General features: G+C 43.8%; 1 protein-coding gene and 1 non-coding gene across 2 annotated transcripts in view; both read left to right on the top strand.

Annotated features, from left to right (window-relative positions):
- The window catches only part of LOC124555135 (beta-galactosidase-like), a 319,307-nt gene that overhangs the window by 74,700 nt on the left and 224,346 nt on the right, over positions 1-20,261 (top strand). The gene's annotated exons all lie outside the window — the stretch shown is intronic.
- Trnat-ugu lies at positions 7,828-7,901 on the top strand. The gene has a single exon. It is a non-coding gene; the product is annotated as a tRNA-Thr (tRNA).

Here is a 20,261-nt window from a genome sequence, read left to right as displayed (position 1 = left end):
GCAGAAAGGGTCATCACTCCTGTCTCTATGCTGGGCGTCCACACTTTTCTTAGCCCCAGCAGGGCAGAATACGTCATAAACTAAGCCGGAAAAACAGGAATACTACTTCAGTTGAACTGGAAAAAGCATGCCAAGAGGCAACGGGAGTTGATTCCAACTCATCAGTTGATAGGAAAAGACTCTGTGCTATGGGACTGAAGGCTAGAGTTGCCAAGAAGAAGCCATTTTTAAGTGTTGCATTGAGGACAGAAGCTAGCATGGGCCGGACTGCATGTAAACTGGACAAAAGAACAGTGGAGTATTGTATTTTCAGATGAAAGCCGATTGTCCACAATGAGTGACAAACCACAGCTCATCAGGTGTGAACTCAATGAAACGATTGATCCTGACTGCCTTGTGAGAACCATGAAACATGCTCCATCGGTAATGGTGTGGGGAGCAAAGACGTACCAAAGTGTTGGAAGGCTGTACTTTATTCAGGGAACAATCATCAGTGATCAGTACGAAGTTCTGATTCGGCGTCCTCTGATGTTCACTACATGTGATGCTTTCCCTGATGCGCAGTGTGTTTTCCAACAGGATCTGGCTCCATGTCACACATAAAAAAGGTGAGTTTTGTTTTTTTATCTTCGTAATACAATTTCCAAGGTTACTGCTATTACATGCCGTCCAAATCTGTCACTTCATATTCGTTCTGTCATGACTCATTTGGGTATCAGAGCATTTTTATGGCTGGAAAATTCTACATTTACAACTACATTGTTACTCTACAGTTCACACATAAGTGCCTGGCAGAGGGTTCATCGAACCATTTTCATACTACTTCTCTACCATTCCACTCTCGAATGGCGCGTGGAAGAAAGGAACACCTAAATCTTTCCGTTCGAGCTCTGATTTCTCTTATTTTATTATGATGATCATTTCTCCCTACGTAGGCGGGTGTCAACAAAATATTTTCGCATTTGGAAGAGAAAGTTGGTGATTGAAATTTCGTAAACAGATCTCGCCACAAAGAAAACCGCCTTTGTTTCAGTGACTGCCATCCCAGCTCGCGTATCATATCAGTGACACTCTCACCCCTATTGCGCGATAACACGAAACGAGCTGGCCTTCCTTCCACTTTTTCGATGTTCTCCGTAAATCCTACCTGGTAAGGATCCCAGTCCGCGCAGCAATATTCCAACAGAGGACGGACAAGTGTAATGTAGGCTATCTCTTTAGTGTGTTTGTCGCATCTTCTAAGTGTTCTCCCAACAAATCACAATCTCTGTTTCGCCTTCCCCACAATATTATCTATGTGGTCTTTCCAATTTAAGTTGCTCGTAATTGTAATTACTAGGTATTTAGTCGAATTGACAGCCCTTAGAGTTGTCCAAGGAGGCCGAATCAGAACTTCGTCCTGATCACTGATCATTGTTTCCTGAATAAAGTACAGCCTTCCAACACTTTGGTATGTCTTTGCCAGACCTTAGAGAATTTGTGGCGACTGGTTGGGAAAGGGGTTCAGAAGAAGAAGCCTGCAACAAAACGGGATGTGTAGGAGGTGACTGTGGAGGTGTGGCGCCATGAAGTTGACATCAGTACCATTAGAAAATAGATCTACTCCGTTCTTGACAGAGTGAAGGCTGTTGTAAGCGGCAACAGGAGACCAACAAAGTAACAAGATTATTCAAAATATGACTACTGAATAATGCACTTGTGATACACAATATTTGAATGGAAATTTTGTCAAAATATTTAATATTTCACTTCGATATCGTCAGTGACATGGCATGACATTGTACAGATGTGTACGTACTGTTGACATATTTCCTTGAATTATATTAGAAACAGCCTTGTCCTTCTCGCTTGTAGACTATCCTTCTTTAACAAGTATTTGAAATTTTAAAGGCAAATGTGTCTGTAGAAGTTTTTTTACCAAAATTCTAACAATTCTATAGGAACGTGCAATACTTTATAACAGCAGTGTATGTGCTCCATATGCTGTATTTGACACCTCTGTGCCTTACTGATACAGGAATGGCTTTTATTTTAGCGTGCTTGGTGTTGTATGGGAGTGTCTTTGCTGTGAGTTTACCTCCACGTTTTCAGTCGCCATATCGCCATGCGCCACATCTAGCAGATTTATAATTCACGTATCCGACAGTCTGAACATGGCAATATAACTTTGCTGTAACTAGTAATCAAATGCTATCTGGGCACTAAAATTTCGATTTTGGAAGCTTCTTTACAGTTATTGGGCAACGGCCTTGCCGCAGTGGATACACCGGTTCCCGTCAGAACACCGAAGTTAAGCGCTGTCGGGAGTGGCCGGCGCTTGGATGGGTGACTATCCGGACCGCCATGAGCTGTTGCCACTTTTCGGGGTGCACTCAGCCTCGTGATGCCAATTGAAGAGCTACTCGACCGAATCGTAGCGGCTCTGGTCAAAGAAAACCACCATAACCAGCGGGAGAGCGCTGTGCTGACCACACGCCCCTCCTATCCGCATCCTCAGGTGAGGATGACACGGCGGTCGAATGGTCCCGATGGGCCGCTTGTGGCATGAAGACGGGGTGCTTTTTTTTTACAGTTATTAGCTTATTTTTGAGACATGTAATCTGGGTGCCCGTAGGAAATGTTTTTACCAGACAACAGCATACAATCTTAGGCGCAAATGCTCCACTTACAGGCGGCAAATAAAACGCAACATTTTTTAGATAGTCACAACTTTTTCTCATACGCAATTCCAAAAGTGAGTGATAACAGTTAATTATAAAAATCAAAGAAAATTTTAGCGTTCCCAATAATTTGTATTCCTTCTTAATTTCGTCCAAGTAAGTGACACCGCGGGTCACCATATACATTAGGGATCACCCCATCTCAAGATGACGTGTGGCGTTGGCGTTATAGGTTAGTGAGTCACTCTGAGAATTCAACCCGTGCTTCAGTACGCGAGTAACCGGTTGACAGCCTGGCAGACCGGCGGGCCAGGCCTACAGGATTTGTTCCAGGTCCGGAGCTGTCGCTAACGTTACGTCCTCAACTGTCGATGAAGAGGAAACTGCCGTAGCGCAGAGGCCGGACGACCAGAGTCAGACAGCCCATTCGCAGCACGCGAGGCGGCCCGGCTGGGAGGGGCCAGCATGAGCTACCGGGATGCGATGCAAGCCTCTGGGTGCCTGCGCGACTGCAATTGTAGAGCGTCCCATGCGTTGGGCACTTTCGATTTTGCAGCGGTCAGAGGAGCTGATATATAACGACTTGCCCCTTCTGTGCTCGACTCTTACGCCGACGGCCTGTACAGTGTCTGACAACATCCCAACCTTGTCACATGCCGAACTCTTCCATTCGCTGAGAATTGCCCTTCTTGCAACACTGCAGCTGTCTCTCAGTCAGTTACTCAGTGATGGAAATATTATGATCAACCGCAATATAGGATGACAGCTAGTAGCCGGCCGCTGTGGCCTAGCGGTTCTAAGCGCTTCAGTCCGGAACCGCGCGACTGCTACGGTCGCAGGTTCGAATCCTGCCTCGGGCGTGGATGTGTGTGATGTCCTTAGGTTAGTTAGGTTTAAGTAGTTCTAAGTTCTAGGGGACTGATGACCTCAGATGTTAAGTCCCATAGTGCTCAGACCCACTTGAACCATGACAGCTGGTACTCCATACAACCAGTTTATCCAACTCAGGGAACTGTATTCTTTTTTTTAACGGTACTTTGACTTTACTGTGCTCCATCGAGCGCTTTAATGTGTGATGACAATAGACGAACTTTCGTCAACATCCAATAAACAAAGCAAGGACACAGTTTAAATGTTCTGTCTGCACTCCATCCTTTCTTCCACAAGTCAACCAAGATATTCAGGCAAAACTGTACACAGTTTCAGAAAGCAGGGAGAGATACCGGCAAAACAAGCTATGCAGGTGGATCAATTGTAAGGCCTGTACAGCTCACTTGGTGAGACTATTATTTTAATTCCCAGGAAGTTGCAGAGTGTCTCATGGTAACACTGTTAAAAAACGCACCGTGTCGTTATAATTAAAGTGCAGCTACCCACAGAGGTCCAGTGTGGGCTATAATTATCGTATTATAGCGAAACTTAGTAGATATGCTAATGCATTAATGCGGAATCGATTTACGCCGGAACACAAATTAGTTCTACCTGCGGCAACCAGATATCAATCTGTCGCTGTACACTGTTTGTATGATATCCTCGCTGTCGTTTGTCAAGACATGACGTGAGTGAACAGTATAGCTATCGAGAAGAGAGATCGTGAGTTGTCAGTGAAACTGTTTCATGTGAACGGCAGCAATTACAGTGCTGCACTGAAACAATATCGCCGACTGAAAGGTCTGAGGAAAGGTTCGATGTCATTAAATGGTTTAAAGAAGATGATAATGTAATTCGAAAAGTGCTTGCTGCGGCACGTGGAAGAGGAAGAAGTCCTATTCCGGTGGAAATTACTGAACAAGTTGCTGTTGCTGTATCTGACCATGCAGCACGTGCCCCCGGGAGTGCTAGTGCTCGTGCAGTCTCACGAGAATTGTACATCCCCATGGTCAACAGTACGGGAAGTTTGTACATCCCCATTGTCAACAGTAAGGAAAGTTTTGCGCTTTTTTTTTATTTTTTTAAATGGTACTCGTACAGGCCGGCCGGAGTAGCCGCCCGGTTCTAGGCGCTACAGTCTGGAGCCGAGCGACCGTTACGGTCGCAGGTTCGAATCCTGCCTCGGGCGTGGATGTGTGTGATGTCCTTAGGTTAGTTAGGTTTAATTAGTTCTAAGTTCTAGGCGACTGATGACCTCAGAAATTCAGTCGCATAGTGCTCAGAGCCATTTGAACCATTTGCACTCGTACAAGATCGATACGGTGCATCAACTGAAACCTCATGATCCGCAGCAGCTTTCTGAATTTGCACTTCGGTTTCTGGCACGGATCGACGTTGATAACATGTGCCCGGGCAATATTCGATTGAGTACGAGGCACATTATGCACTACAGTCTGCAGTGAATACGCAGAAATTCCGAATTTGTATCACTGTTTAATCCGCATGATATGCACAAGCTCGCCGTATGTGACTGTGTGGTGTGGATTCACAAGCACCTTTATTCTCGGTCAATTCTTCTTGGAAGAGAATACACCCAGAGGACCTGTCAGGTGCAACATGCTGTCTGCACGTTATCGAGGCCTCCTTGTCCTGCATGTGATTTTTGTTTTGGAAGAGTGCAGGTATATGGAAACCATTGTTTTCATGTAAGATGGGGCAACGCGTCATGTCTCTCGCCAAGTGAAAAATCTGCTTAATGCAACGTTCCACGAACGTGTTACCTCCAGAGGTTTTCCAGATGCATGACCTGCAAGATCACCTGATCTGAAACCGTGTGACGGTTGGCTCTGGGGATACCTAAAAGAATGAGTTTAACAGGGACACATTTGGCACTATCTGATCTGAAATCCAGTATATATTAACACATTCCGAAGGTTTCACCGACACTGCTGCGATCAACTGTTTATCACGTCTTTTTACGGATGCAGTGTCACTGGTGCTCATGTTGAACAAACTGTGTGTCAGGTATCGGTAAAAACCAACATTATGCCTTTCTCATTTGTCTGACATTTTCTGCTCAAGTACCGTTTCTAATCCATTACATATGGAAATATTTCTATACGTCTTTTTTGCTTTCATAGCGCCATATCTGCCCCTGGAGGCCAAAATTGGAACAATTTTTTTTTCTAGAGTAAATCTGTTCCCAAAATGGTTCAAATGGCTCTGAGCACTATGGGACTTAACTTCTGAGGTCATCAATCCCCTAGAACTTAGAACTACTTAAACCTAACTAACCTAAGAACATCACACACATCCATGCCCGAGGCAGGATTCGAACCTGCGACCGCAGCAGTCGCATGGCTCCAGAATGTAGCGCCTAGAACCGCTCGGCCACCCCGGCCGGCTAAATGTGTTCCCCATTAACGGTTTAGGGAATCTACCAATTTTAACTGCCATACAAGAATTACGACCCTCACTGGACCTCCGTGATTAGCTACACTTTAATAATAACCATCCAATATGTCTCCAGTTTCGTACCATTTTGCTGCGAAACTAATTACGTGAGAGAATACTACAATTGTCGATTACTGTCTCTGTTATTCTCATCAAGATGGGTTTTCCGCTTTCCATGAGCGAAAGAAGAAAGAAATGAAGACTAGAGTTTAGTGCATTGTCGGTGACGTTGTCATTAGAGACAGAGTACATGCTCGGATTGCGCAAGATTGGGAAAGAAAAGCGTGCTAACTACTATCCAGTAGAGAGTCTCGTCATCTAGTTTTACATTTTATGGTGTTATGGAATGCTTATGATCAATGCTAATAAATCACACTTATCGTATTTTCGTTCACTCATATTCCTCAGATCATATTGCCTTTTGCTAAAGAGTTTCATAAGAGGATGTATTGCGCTGTGAAATGCGTTTAACTGTGTGAAGCATAGTGTAGCTGACGCTAATATCCGCTTAAAGGAGGATGTTGTTCCCACGATCTGAGCCAACTGTGCAACAGATTTTGGAAAGGAAAAGATAGTGAAAACAGTGCTCTTATCGGTCAGGATATCTAATCATTGGGTGCCACTGGAGGAACAAATCCATTATCAGCATTTCAGCCCTTCTAAAGTTGACCAAGTGGACTGTTAGTGATGTGATTGTGGAATGGAAATGCGATGGAATAACCGTACCTAAACCAAGACTAGGCACACCTCATGTACTGACGGACAGGGGCCGTCGTGCATATGCGGCAGGCGGTTGTAAAAAAAAAAAAAAAAAAAAAAAAAAAAAAAAAAAAAAAAAAAATCATGAAATCAACGGGAGGAATAACTCCTGAGCTGCAAAGTGCTACCAGCAGTGCAACTAGCATAGTGACTATGCGTAGGGAGTTAAAATAATGGGGTAAAATGTCGTACAGCTCCTCATAAGCCACACATTTCTGTAATGAGTGCTAAGCGACGCTTGAAGTGGTTCTAAGAGCGGCGCACCTGGAGAGTGGATGACTGAAAACGAGTGATTTGGAGTGATGAATCACACTATAATATGAGGCAATTCGAGGGGAAGGTTAGGGTTTGACGAATGCCTGGAGAACGTGATCTGTCATCATGAGTAGCGTCAACAGTGCACTACGGAGAAAGTGGTGTTACGATACGGAGAAGTTTTTCGTGGTTAGGTTGTGGTCCCCTATTGCACTTAAGAAAACGTTAAATGCAGGATGATATGAGCACATTTTACAGCATTGTGTGCCTTGTAAATTAAAGGAGCAGTTCTGAGACGCATCCTGTCATAAAGCAATAACCTTGAGATCATCGTTTGTAGAAAGTCACATTCCTGAAATGGCATTGCCTGCTCCGAGTCTCGTCCTGAGCCTAATGGAATACCTTCGGTATGTGTTAGAACGTCAACTTCGCTGCAGACTCCCAGCGTCCAAAATCGCTATCTTCTCTGGTTTCGGCTCCTGAGGAAGAATGGCCTGTCTCTCCTCCACAGACGTTCAGCTACATCATTGAAAGTGTCCCCAGCAGATATATATGAAGATGCTATCTGTTCATTCGGACATGTCCGAAAGAACAGATACCATCTTCATATATATATAAAGTTAAGGGTCACCGGCCATTTGACCATCTTCTTCTTCTGTGCGGATGCACAAACAGTGCCCGAACTCTTACGGGAATCGGCAACAAGCCGCGAGTAATGAGTATAATGGACAGGGGCACTATGAATATAGTGCGGGACAATTAGTTGGGAATATGGGTCTCACGAGAGGCATGCCAGAGATGAGTCCTTGCAGTCGCACTATCCTCTGTGTCCTCGGTGGCTCAGATGGATAGAGCGTCTGCCATGTAAGCAGGAGATCCCGGGTTCGAGTCCCGGTCGGGGCACACATTTTCAACTGTCCCCGTTGACTTATATCAACGCCTGTATGCAGTTAGGGGTATTCATTTCATTGTAGTGTCCCCAGGAGAGTTCAAGACCTCTTAAAGGATAAGGGCGGACACAGCCCATATTAACGCCCGCTAATAGATGTATGGATAGTTCTGATCAGATAATGTATAAATCGTGGAAAGAACAGCCCTATAAGACCCACGTGGCCTGAAGTTCCTATCACATTCGACGATTTCGCCCCATTATGAACAACGATTTCCGTACTATCTGTCAGGAATCATCACTCCAATTACAAAGGGGGTCCGATTTTCGGTAAGCCCGAATAGCTGGAAGTCAAGGATAATTGCCATTATTTACTGCTTTCTAGATCTCATAAACAAACAGAGTTTCACCTGCGAAATGCATGTTGATACTCACAGACGAGATCTTCGTTTTCAAGAATGTCATAATATGCAAGTATAAAATAATTCTGCAACAGACTGTCATCAGCAGTGTAGATCTACTCTAAATGTGTAGCAAACACCAATGCCCACAGCATTACGGCTACTTTAACAAGAAGGCCATGCTATATAGCTTCTTCATCCATCTGTTGCTCACTGATTGTTTGTATTATGTACGCCCGTACGAATTATACAAAATTTGATTGTGTTCATCTGCACAAAATTCAATCTGTTGTCTTTCTGTTATGGTAACGCTATCCAGCAGCGTGATAATGTATGACGCATCAACTGATGCGTACCAGGCGACATCAAGGTTCCTGCAGACACATTGATGAAATGAACTTTGATTCCATAGACATTCGAGGATTTGCATCTTGTCACTCACGGTGGTCCGCGTGGGAATTCATTACTTCACTCTGTATGATAACCTTGTGGCCTTAAAACTTGCACACACTGTAATTCAAGCTGCGGGATCGGCGGTTGTTACGCCGACCGCACGCGACTCTTATCATTGCGCCTCTCCGAGGTCAGCCGAGTATTGTCAGTCCAGACTGGCCACCAAAGAGGACTTCGCTCGCTCCAAAATCTCCATCACTCGCCGTTAAACGACGGGTGGCGTTCGTTACGTGCGCAAATAGAGGTCACTGCTAATGACAACGCCCTCAACGTAGCTAATAGTATTCATCCGCGCCTGCTTCAAAGTCGGCGCCCGCAGACAACCTAAGGCAGAAGACACGACAAACACTGGAAGACTGCTATCGAAGCTCATCGCGACAGCGAATCCATCCCTGCAGCACAGTTACTAGTTTATAAGAAGCTACTAATCAATGTACCGAGGACATTATTCTGCTAGAAAATAGTTTTCAAATCAACAAAAAAAGATAAGTACATTCTGCTACAGCTTTGGGCAGCTTGGCTACTTGTAAAACTGTAAATAAACGTTGTAAATTTTATAAATGCTACTGTATGTGTTTGTCATGAAATTAAATAAATTCTGACATCGGACGCTGTTGGGCATTGAACTGAATGCAGTCGCGACATGTGACAATTTGTGCTGGACCTGGAATAGAACCCGGATTTCGCACTTTAGGCGAGCGATCGCCTTTGGGTATCGGAGTACTCTCTCGGTCCGACCCAAATTCTCAAGTTGTTTGCATATTACTTACGTAGCGCACCTGTCCCCATACTGATTGCACCCCACATCACGCTGGATTCCCACAAGAGTTCAGGAGAGATACTGCAGCTTCACAGAAATGACCTTAATGGCCGCAAGCCGTATTTATTCGAGTTCTGGTCCGGCTCAAATATCAAATTGTAGCCACTGAATTCATTTCAATGCCCAATTGTGCCCGACGTTAGAATTTATTTCATTTGATTATGTTTGCGATCGGCTGCAGGATCAAGAATGGTGTCTGTTCTTTCGGACATGTCCTAAAGAACATATATGTCTTTGTATTTATAGTTCAAAAGGACTACCTCGTATCCACCTCCTACAACTGCGCATATGACAGACACGAATAATGTAATTTCTTGTACAAAATTGACTACGTAAAAGTTTAGTCTACGCCCTGAGCAGCTGCTATACTTGGCACACTTCAAAATCATCTACTCGTCACAACTCTCGTTCATCCAAATCCTGTGTGCGAACTGTACGAGACCTACCGTCCATTTTCTTTGTTCTGAATCGCACCACATTTGCAAATCGCTGTGAATACCTGCTGAAAATATTTTCGGATTAAATATGGCGTTATGGATATCGTTCGGCGTCCAGGATATGGGCCTGCCCATTAACGTATTGATAACTTACTGCACAATATCATATTTGTCGTCTCTCGTGTGGAATATTGGACACCATTTCAGCGTTCAAGTTATTCACTTTGCTCAGAATCAGTAATCTTTATCTGATACCAGTACAATCTTAATACAGCACATACCGAATGGCTGACGTACGAGACATATACAGGGTGTTACAAAAAGGTACGGCCTAACTTTCAGGAAACATTCTTCACACACAAATAAAGAAAAGATGTTATCCGGACATGTGTCCGGAAACGCTTAATTTCCATGTTAGAGCTCATTTTAGTTTCGTCAGTATGTACCGTACTTCCTCGATTCACCGCCAGTTGACCCAATTGAAGGAAGGTAATGTTGACTTCGGTGCTTGTGTTGACATGCGACTCATTGCTCTACAGTACTAGCATCAAGCACATCAGTACGTAGCATCAACAGCTTAGTGTTCATCACGAACGTGGTTTTTCAGTCAGTGCAATGTTTACAAATGCGGAGTTGGCAGATGCCCATTTGATGTATGGATTAGCACGGGGCAATAGCCGTGGCGCGGTACGTTTGTATCGAGACAGATTTCCAGAACGAAGGTGTCCCGACAGGAAGACGTTCGAAGCAATTGATCGGCGTCTTATGGAGCACGGAACATTCCAGCCTATGACTCGCGACTGGGGAAGACCTAGAACGACGAGAACACCTGCAATGGACGAGGCAATTCTTCGTGCAGTTGACGATAACCCTAATATCAGCGTCAGAGAAGTTGCTGCTGTACAAGGTAACGTTGGCCACGTCACTGTATGGAGAGTGCTACGGGAGAACCAGTTGTTTCCGTACCATGTACAGCGTGTGCAGGCACTATCAGCAGCTGATTGGCCTCCACGGGTACACTTCTGCGAATGGCTCATCCAACAATGTGTCAATCCTCATTTCAGTGCAAATGTTCTCTTTACGGATGAGGCTTCATTCCAACGTGATCAAATCGTAAATTTTCACAATCAACATGTGTGGGCTGACGAGAATCCGCACGCAATTGTGCAATCACGTCATCAACACAGATTTTCTGTGAACGTTTGGGCAGGCATTGTTGGTGAGGTCTTGATTGAGCCCCATGTTCTTCCACCTACGCTCAATGGAGCACGTTATCATGATTTCATACGGGATACTCTACCTGTGCTGCTAGAATATGTGCCTTTACAAGTACGACACAACATGTGGTTCGTGCACGATGGAGCTCGTGCACATTTCAGTCGAAGTGTTCGTACGCTTCTCAACAACAGATTCGGTGACCGATGGATTGGTAGAGGCGGACCAATTCCATGGCCTCCACGCTTTCCTGACCTCAACCCTCTTGACTTTCATTTATGGGGGCATTTGAAAGCTCTTGTCTACGCAACCCCGGTACCAAATGTAGAGACTCTTCGTGCTCGTATTGTGGACGGCTGTGATACAATACGCCATTCTCCAGGGCTGCATCAGCGCATCAGGGATTCCATGCGACGGAGGGTGGATGCATGTATCCTCGCTAACGGAGGACATTTTGAACATTTCCTGTAACAAAGTGTTTGAAGTCAAGCTGGTACGTTCTGTTGCTGAGTGTTTCCATTCCATGATTAATGTGATTTGAAGAGAAGTAATAAAATGAGCTCTAACATGGAAAGTAAGCGTTTCCGGACACATGTCCACATAACATATTTTCTTTCTTTGTGTGTGAGGAAAGTTTTCCTGAAAGTTTGGCCGTACCTTTCTGTAACACCCTGTATACTGTCCAGTGACATTAATGTGACAATCTGCCAAAAGCCTGAATATTCACCTTTTGCATCTTCAAACGTGCAGGAAGAGGGTCAGTGAGGTTCTGGAAGGTACCGGCTGGTAATTGGAGTCGTGCCGATTCCAGTGCCGTTGTCACTCCTCTAGGATCCACGGCGCTAACAGACCGATGGAGATCATCCCAAAGAGTAGCGACTGGGTTTAAATCTGGGGAGCTCGTTGGACAGAGGAGTACGGTAAACTCATCCTGGTGCTTTCCAATCCACGCACTTACACTGCGAGCTGTGTGCCAAGTTGCGTTATCCTGCTGGTAGGTGCCCTCGTGCCGAAGAAAACTAAAATGCATGTAGTGACGGACACGGTCTCCAAGGAGAGATGCATACTTGTGTTGATCTACTATGCCTTCCAGAACGACGAGATGACCCAGGGAATACCCTGAAAACTTTCCCCAGACGATAACGCTCCCTCCTGATTACAGGGTGTTTGCATTCTGTACGATGTAGCATAAAACGTCACTTGTCGCCACTCAGTCACGTCCAGTTGTAGTACTGGCGTGCAAATTTCAGCCTTCTTCGCTGATGAACAGCAGTTAGCACCGTTGCATGAACCAGACGCTTGCTACGGAGGTCCATACGCAGCAACGTTCGCTGATCGGTCACTGAGAAGGCACCCTTGGTAGCCCCTTGATTCATCGGGGCGGTCAGTTGCTCAAAAGTTGCACTTTTATTCGCCCGCACACATCTCCGCAGCGCTGCCACCTTTCGCCCGTGGTGCACCACAGTTGTTTCGGCGCCGATTTTCCATATCGCCGTTTTGCCATTGATGGCATCCTTTAACCACAGCACGCAAACAGTTTACAGGCTCAGCCGTTTTGGAAATGCTTCCACCCTTGGCCTAAAAGCCAATGATCATGCCCTTTTGGACGCCAGATAAATCGCTCTGTCTCCGCATTACGACAACGACTGCGCTGTTTTCTGCGTCCCTCCGAGACGCTTCATATACCCTTGATAGCTTGTGCTGCCACCTGCCGTCTGTGAATGGTTATTGCACACTGACTTCGAACACTGGCGGTGGTTACATTAATGTGACTGGACCATGTGTAATTGCTGTGACTGACATCAGCACCGTAGTCACTGGACAAAGTTCAGAGAGAAACAAACGGGAAGACAATCTACATCACTGAGTTCTGAAAATAAATGGCGCAAGCAGATGTTACATACCTGAGTAGGTATTTATTTCACAGATAGGTTTTATAGTGCTTTGCACACCAGTTTTGACCAATGCTGTATTCTGTAAGAATATTATCTCCTGGTTTTCAAAACAGCCTGTGTAGGTTTACTCTAGAAGAGAATGATATACCGTGGAAAATCCGGAGATGAAAATGTATTTGCATGTTTAAAGGTGTACCAGAGTGATTTCTTAATTAGGCCCGTAGAATTTCTCTCTGATCTTTCCTGTAATAGATTGTTTAATCTATAACAGCTTTTTTGTCAACAGCTCTTCAAACTCGTAAAGAAAAGCGAATAATTATTTTAGTATCTACGTCACAGCCATGTGATAGAACGTCAAACATAAATTCGCAAGACGAGGACGCAATGTTGTCTATAACCGCAGAGCTTCTTCAGTCCCTTCAGAACCACAGGACTTCTGTCACTGCTTTTTCGACAGTTATTCCTATGAACAGATTGAGCAGTTAAGTTCTCCTGCACTCACACAAGGGCTTCTATGGGTGACCGGAATAGAAATTCGTTCCCGTCTACTTTCAATAGACAACACAAACAATTAAATGGAACTGTTTGCGCTGTAGAACAATGTTATTCTTTCTCACAATTATCTGTACCAGAAACAAAACATTTCTCACTGTGCACGTTCTCGCAGAATACACATACTAGCCGCAGTGCAGTGGAGCTATAGCTATGGAATATAAAGTAACTCTTGAGACGCCGATAAACTGCATTCTGATCTTTATTTAGTTATGTAACATTCGTTTGCTTGACACATTAGTGGTTGCTCTATCAGCCCAGCGTACAATACGACTCAAATGTCAACAGTAGTCTGTGGGCTAACGTGATATCTGCTCCCAACTAAAGTCATTCAGATATTGCCTTATCGTTACTGAAGGTGGAACAACTTAGTCGTTCTAAGGCACTTAAGAGAGTGGAGCGAAAACCAGACAATCGAAAGAGAGTGGAATCCTCAAAGACCAGCACGTACAGTTTACTTGCACTATCTGATCAAAAGTATACAGACACCCATATGTAATGCGAAATTGAACAATAGATGTCACGAGAGACGAACCCATCAATAGAAAAGGAGGTGGGGAATATTGTGTCGTCAGTAGAGCAGTAAAAGCAGAATTAGTCGTCGGGAGTGCTTAGTGATTTCGAATGTGGACAAGTCATTGGACATTACATGAGTAACAGATTCATAAAGGAGATTTTAACCGTTCTACAGCTGCCTAGTTGACTGCCGTTGACATTACTGTGAAATGAAAACGCAAAGGAAGCGCCACTAAGCTAACACAATTACTGTGGGTAGGGAGTTAAAAAGATGGGGGTACAGTCGTTGAGCAACTCGTTATGAGTCATACATCTTGTAGTCAAAACAAAGCGACTCTTGAGGTGGTTATAGAGTGACATCATTGGACAGTGGAGGACTGGAAACGAGTGATTTTGGAGTGATGTCTCTTGCTATACCTATGACAATCTGATGAATGGTTTGGGTTTGGCGAACTCTTGGAGAATGTCGATTGCATCGTGTGAAGTGCCAACAGTAAACTATGGAGAAGTTGGGTTTACAGCATAAGGGTGTTTCTCGTGGTTGGGCTGTAGTCTCCTTATTGCGCCTGAGAAAACGCTAATTGCGGAAGAATATGAACACATTTTGCAACACTATGTACTACGTGCACTAGAGCAACAGCTTGAAGACGATTATTGTTTGTTTCAGCATGATAGCGCACCGTGTCATAATGCAGAATCTGCGTGGCCATGATTTGTGGACAACCACGTTCGTGAAATACTCTGGCCTGTCGAAATTCGCGATCTGAAAGTAGTGATAAATCTTTGGGATGAGTTAGAAAATCGGCACCGCTCCAGATTCCCGCATCCCACATCATTATTTTCTTCGGTTTCAGCTCCTGAGGAAGATATTTAGCCACCTCATTGCGTGTGTCCCCAGCATAACTCAAGCCGTCATAAAGGTGAAGGGCGGGAATATCCCATATTAATATCCACTAACAGGTATCCGGGTACTTTTGATCAGTAGTGTATTTGGTAATCATTTTCAGGATGGAATACTTTATTCATTACTGGTTATAGTTCTCACGAAATATATTTCGGAAATCAACGGCGTCGAGGAGCAAGCACGTTTCCTGATTGAGTGTGGTGGTTAAGACAAATATTCACATTCAGGATGGTGGCAGTTCGGACTCCCTCAAACTAGACTTCGATTTCCCGTGGTTTCCCTAAATCGCTAAAGCTGATTATCTGGATGATCTCTTTCAAAAGGGCATGGCCAATTTTCTTATCCATCCTTCTCCAATCTGAGTTTATGCCCCATCTCTAATTTACATCTACATGACTACCCTGCAGTTCACTTTTAAGTGCCTGGCAAAGGGTCCTATGAATCACCTTCACACTATTTCTCTATCGTTCCACTCTATAACAGCGCATGGGAAAAATGAACACTTAAATTTTTCTACAGGAGCTCTGATTTCTGTTATTTTATTGCGATGTTCATTTTTCTGTATGCTGGTTGGCGACAGTAAAGTTTTTTTCGCATTCAAAGGAGAAAGTTGGCGACTGAAATTTCGTAAAAAGATCTCGCCACAACGAATAACGCCTTTCTTAGTTATTGCCATCCCAACTTGCTTATCATATGCGTGACACACTTTACCTTATTTCGCGATAATGCTAAATGAGCTGCCCTTCTTTGAACTTCTTCGATGTCCACCGTAAATCCTATCTGGTAAGGATCCCATACAGCACAGCAGTACTGTAGCAGAGGACGAACGAGCGTAGTGTAGGCAGTCTCTTTAAGACCTGTTGCATCTTCCAAGAGTGCTGCCAATGAGATATAGTGTTTGATTTGTCTTTGTCGCAACGTTATTTATGGAATCGTTGCAGTTGAAGTTGTTCTTAGTTGTAATTCCTAGGTATTTAATGGAATTGGCAGCTTTTAAATCTCTAATGCCCGTTTTGTTGGCAGAATATTAAACCCTATATTCCTTCTCGTTGCCCGAAGATTGGATATACGGACTTACTGGCCGACATCTGGAATAACTGGTGTTTCTGTTGATGTTGTCCTCAGTCCAGAGACTGGTTTGATGCAGCTCTCCACGACACTATCCTGTGTAATCCTCTTCATCTCCAAGTAACTACTGCAGCCTACATCCTTCTGAATCTGCTTAGTGTATTCATCTCTTGGTCTCCGTCTACGATTTTTACCCTCCATGAAACCCTCCAATACTAAATTGGTGATCCCTTGATGTCTCACGACATGCCCTACTAACCGATCCCTTCTTCTAGTAAAGATGTGCCACAAATTCCTCTTCTCCCCAATTCCATTCAGTACCTCTTCATTAGTTACGTGATCTTCAGCATGCTTCTGTAGCACCACATTTCGAAGGCTTCTATTCTCTTCTTGTCTACGCTATTTATCGTCCATGTTTCACTTACACACATGGCTACACTCCATACAAATACTTTCAGAAAAGACTTCCTGACACTTAAATCTATATACGATGTCAATAAGTTTCTGTTCTTCAGAAATGCTTTCCTTACCATCGCCAGTCTACATTTTATATCCTCTCTACTTCGACAGTCATGAGTTGTTTTGCTCCTCAAATAGCAAAACTCATCTACTACTTCAAGTGCCTCATTTCCTAATCTAATTCCCTCAGCGTCACCTAATTTAATCCGAGTGCATTCCATTATCCTCGTTTTGCTTTTGTTGAAGTTCATCTTATATCCTCCTTTCAAGACACTGTCTATTCCGCTCAACTGCTCTTCCAGGCCCTTTGCTGTCTCTCCCAGAATTAAAATGTCATCGGCAAACCTCAAAGTTTTTATTTCTTCTCCATGGATTTTAATTACTACTCCAAATTTTTCTTTTGTTTCCTTTACTGCTTGTTCAATATACGAATTGAGTAACTTCGGGCAGAGGCTACAACTCTGTCTCACTCGCTTCTCAACCACTGCTTCCCTCTCATGCCTCTCGACACTTGTAACTGACATCTGGTTTCTGTACATATTGTAAATAGCCTTTCGCTCCCTGTATTTTATCCTTGCCATCTTCAGAATTGGAAAGAGAGTATTCTAGTCAACATTGTCAAAAGCTTTTCTAATTCTACAAATGCTAGAAATGTAAGTTTGCCATTTCGTAAACAATCTTCTAATATAAGTCGTAGGTTCAGTATTGCCTCATTGCCTCACGTGTTTCAACATTTCTACGAAATCCAAACTGATCTTCCCCAAGGTCGGCTTCTACCAGTTTTTTCATTCATCTGTAAAGAATTCGCGTTAGTATTTTACAGCCGTTACTTATTAAACTGATAGTTCGGTAATTTTCAAACCTGTCGGCACCTGCTTTCTTTGGATTGGAATTATTATATTCTTCTTGAAGTCTGAGGGTGTTTCATCTGTCTCATACATCTTGCTCACCAAATGGAAGAGTTTTGTCAGGTGTGGCTCTCCCAAGGCTATCAGTAGTTCTAATGGAATGTTGTCTACTCCAGGGGCCTTGTTTCGACTTAGGTCTTTCAGTGCTCTGTCAAATTCTTCACGGAGTGTAATACGCCCCACTTAATCTTCATCTACGTCCTCTTCTATTTCCATAATATTGCCCTTAAGTACATCGGCCTCGTATAGACCCTCTATATACTCCTTCCACATTTCTGCTTTCCCTTCTTTGCCTAGAACCCGTTTTCCATCTGAGCTTTTGATATTCAAAGAGCTCTTTAATTTTCCTGTAAGAAGTATCTATCTTTCCCCTAGTATTAAGATCGGTAACACCATAAACCATGGATGTTGCCGTTGGTGGGGAGGCTTGCGTGCCTCAGCGATACAGATACTCGTACCGCAGGTGCAACCAGGACGGAGGGGTATCTGTTGAGAGGCCAGACAAACGTGTGGTTCCTGAAGAGGGGTAGCAGCCTTTTCAGTAGTTGCAGTGGCAACAGACTGGATGAGTGACTGATCTGGCCTTGTAACATAAACCAAAATGGCCTTGCTGTGCTGGTACTCCGAACGACTGAAAGCAAGGGGAAACTACAGCCGTAATTTTTCCTGAGGGCTTGCAGCTTTACTGTATGGTTAAATGATGATGGCGTCCTCTTGGGTAAAATATTCCGGAGGTATCATAGTCACCCATTCGGACTTGGGCGCCCTGTCACGGTCCACGAGGCTCCTCCCGTCGAAGGTTCGAGCCCTTCCTCGGGCATTGGTGTGTGTGTTGTTCTTAGGGTAAGTCAGTTTACGTTAGATTAAGTAGTGTATAAGCTTAGGGGCTGCTGACCTCAGCAGTTTGGTCCCATGGGATCTTACCACAAATTTCCAAATTTTTTGCGGGGAATACTCATAAGGACGTTGTTATCAGGAGAAACAAAACTGACATTCTAAGGATCGGAGCGTGGACTGTCAGATCTCTTAATTGGGTAGGTAGGTTAGAAAATTTAAAAAGGGAAATGGGTAGGTTAACGTTAGATATAATGGGAATTAGTGAAGTTCGGTGGCAGGAGGAACAAGACTTCTGGTCAGGTGAACACAGAGCTATAAATACAAAATCAAACAGGGGTAATGCAGGAGTAGTTTTAACAATGAACAAAAAAATAGGAGCGCGGGTAAGCTACTAAGAACAGCATAGTGAAAGCATTATTGTAGCCAAGATAGACACGAAGCCCACGCTATCATATTAGTTTATATGCCAACTAGCTCAGCAGATGACGAAGAGATTGAAGAAATGGATGATCAGATAAAAGAAATTATTCAGATAGTGAAGGGAGACGAACATTTAATAGTCATGTGGAACCCGAATTCGATAGTAGGAAATGAAAGAGAAGGTAAAGTAGTAGGTGAATATGGAATGGGGGTAAGGAATGAAGCCGCCTGGTAGAATTTTCGACAGAGCATAATTTAATCACAGCTAACACTTGGTTTAAGAATCATAAAAGAAGGCTGTAAATGTGGAAGAGGCCTGGAGACACTGGAAGGTTTGAGATAGATTATATAATGGTAAGACAGAGATGTAGGAACCAGGTCTTAAATTGTAAGACATTTCCAGGGGCAGATGTGGACTCTGGTTATGAACTGTACACTAAAACTGAAGAAGCTGCAAGAAAGAGGAAATTTAAGGAGATGGGACCTGGATAAACTGAAAGAACCAGAGATTTTAGAGAGTTTCAGAGAGAGCATTAGGGAACGATTGACAAAAACGGGGGAAAGAAATACAGTAGAAGAAGAATGGGTAACTTTGAGAGATGAAATAATGAAGGTAGCAGATGATCAAGTAGGTAAGAAGACGATGGCTAGTAGAAATCCTTGGGTAACAGAAGAGATATTGAATTTAATTGAGGAAATGAGAAAATATAAAAATGCAGTAAATGAAGCAGGCAAAAACGAATACAAACGTATCAAAAATGAGATCGACAATAAGTGCAAAATCGCTAAGCAGAGATGACTAGAGGGCAAATGTAAGGATGAAGAGTTACAGTGAATGACGGGCATCATATAGGAAAACTACTTTTCAGTAAATACTACAGAAGACAATTGCTGTAACCTGTATAACTTGGGTATGTTGACTGTTTCTAGGAAAGGAGTGACCATGATTGAGTATTCTTTTTGCTAATAAGTACCCCCAAATATTACGATCGTCATTAGTAACACCAGTTAGCAAGGACATCTGCAAAGTTTTTACAATACGCACCGTAACCAATACCTAATATTGTGATGGTAAATGTAACACAAAGAGAGACTTAAATCCTGGTGGTAAATAGTGTAGACGAAAAGAAATTGAAACAGCCAGACATCCAAATTCTCTGTTTAGCATCCCGACCAGTACCACGAGTTGTTGCCGAGTGCTGTCTCAGCTGCCCGCGCCACCCGTGTGCCCTTTACTCCCGATTCGGGCTCTTTGCTTTCCGTAGACCGACTCGCACGGCGAGTTTCGTTTCCTCTTATGGAGTTCTGTTCCCCGGATTTTATCGAGCGAGCTATCGTCGGTCAGTGAAGTACTCGCGCCGATAGTGTAGTGTAGCATCCATGTCAAACCTGTGCAGATACTAAACAGTGTTTTCATCTTTCAAATTTCGTTTGCTACCGTCAATAAGACTTGCGTTCGGTGTATAATACTGTAATGTTCATGGCAACG

This window comes from Schistocerca americana, chromosome X (assembly GCF_021461395.2).
Source record: "Schistocerca americana isolate TAMUIC-IGC-003095 chromosome X, iqSchAmer2.1, whole genome shotgun sequence".
NCBI classification, from domain to species: domain Eukaryota; kingdom Metazoa; phylum Arthropoda; class Insecta; order Orthoptera; family Acrididae; genus Schistocerca; species Schistocerca americana.
Note: the sequence above shows the minus strand (reverse complement) of the source record. Positions and strands in the feature narration are given on the sequence as shown.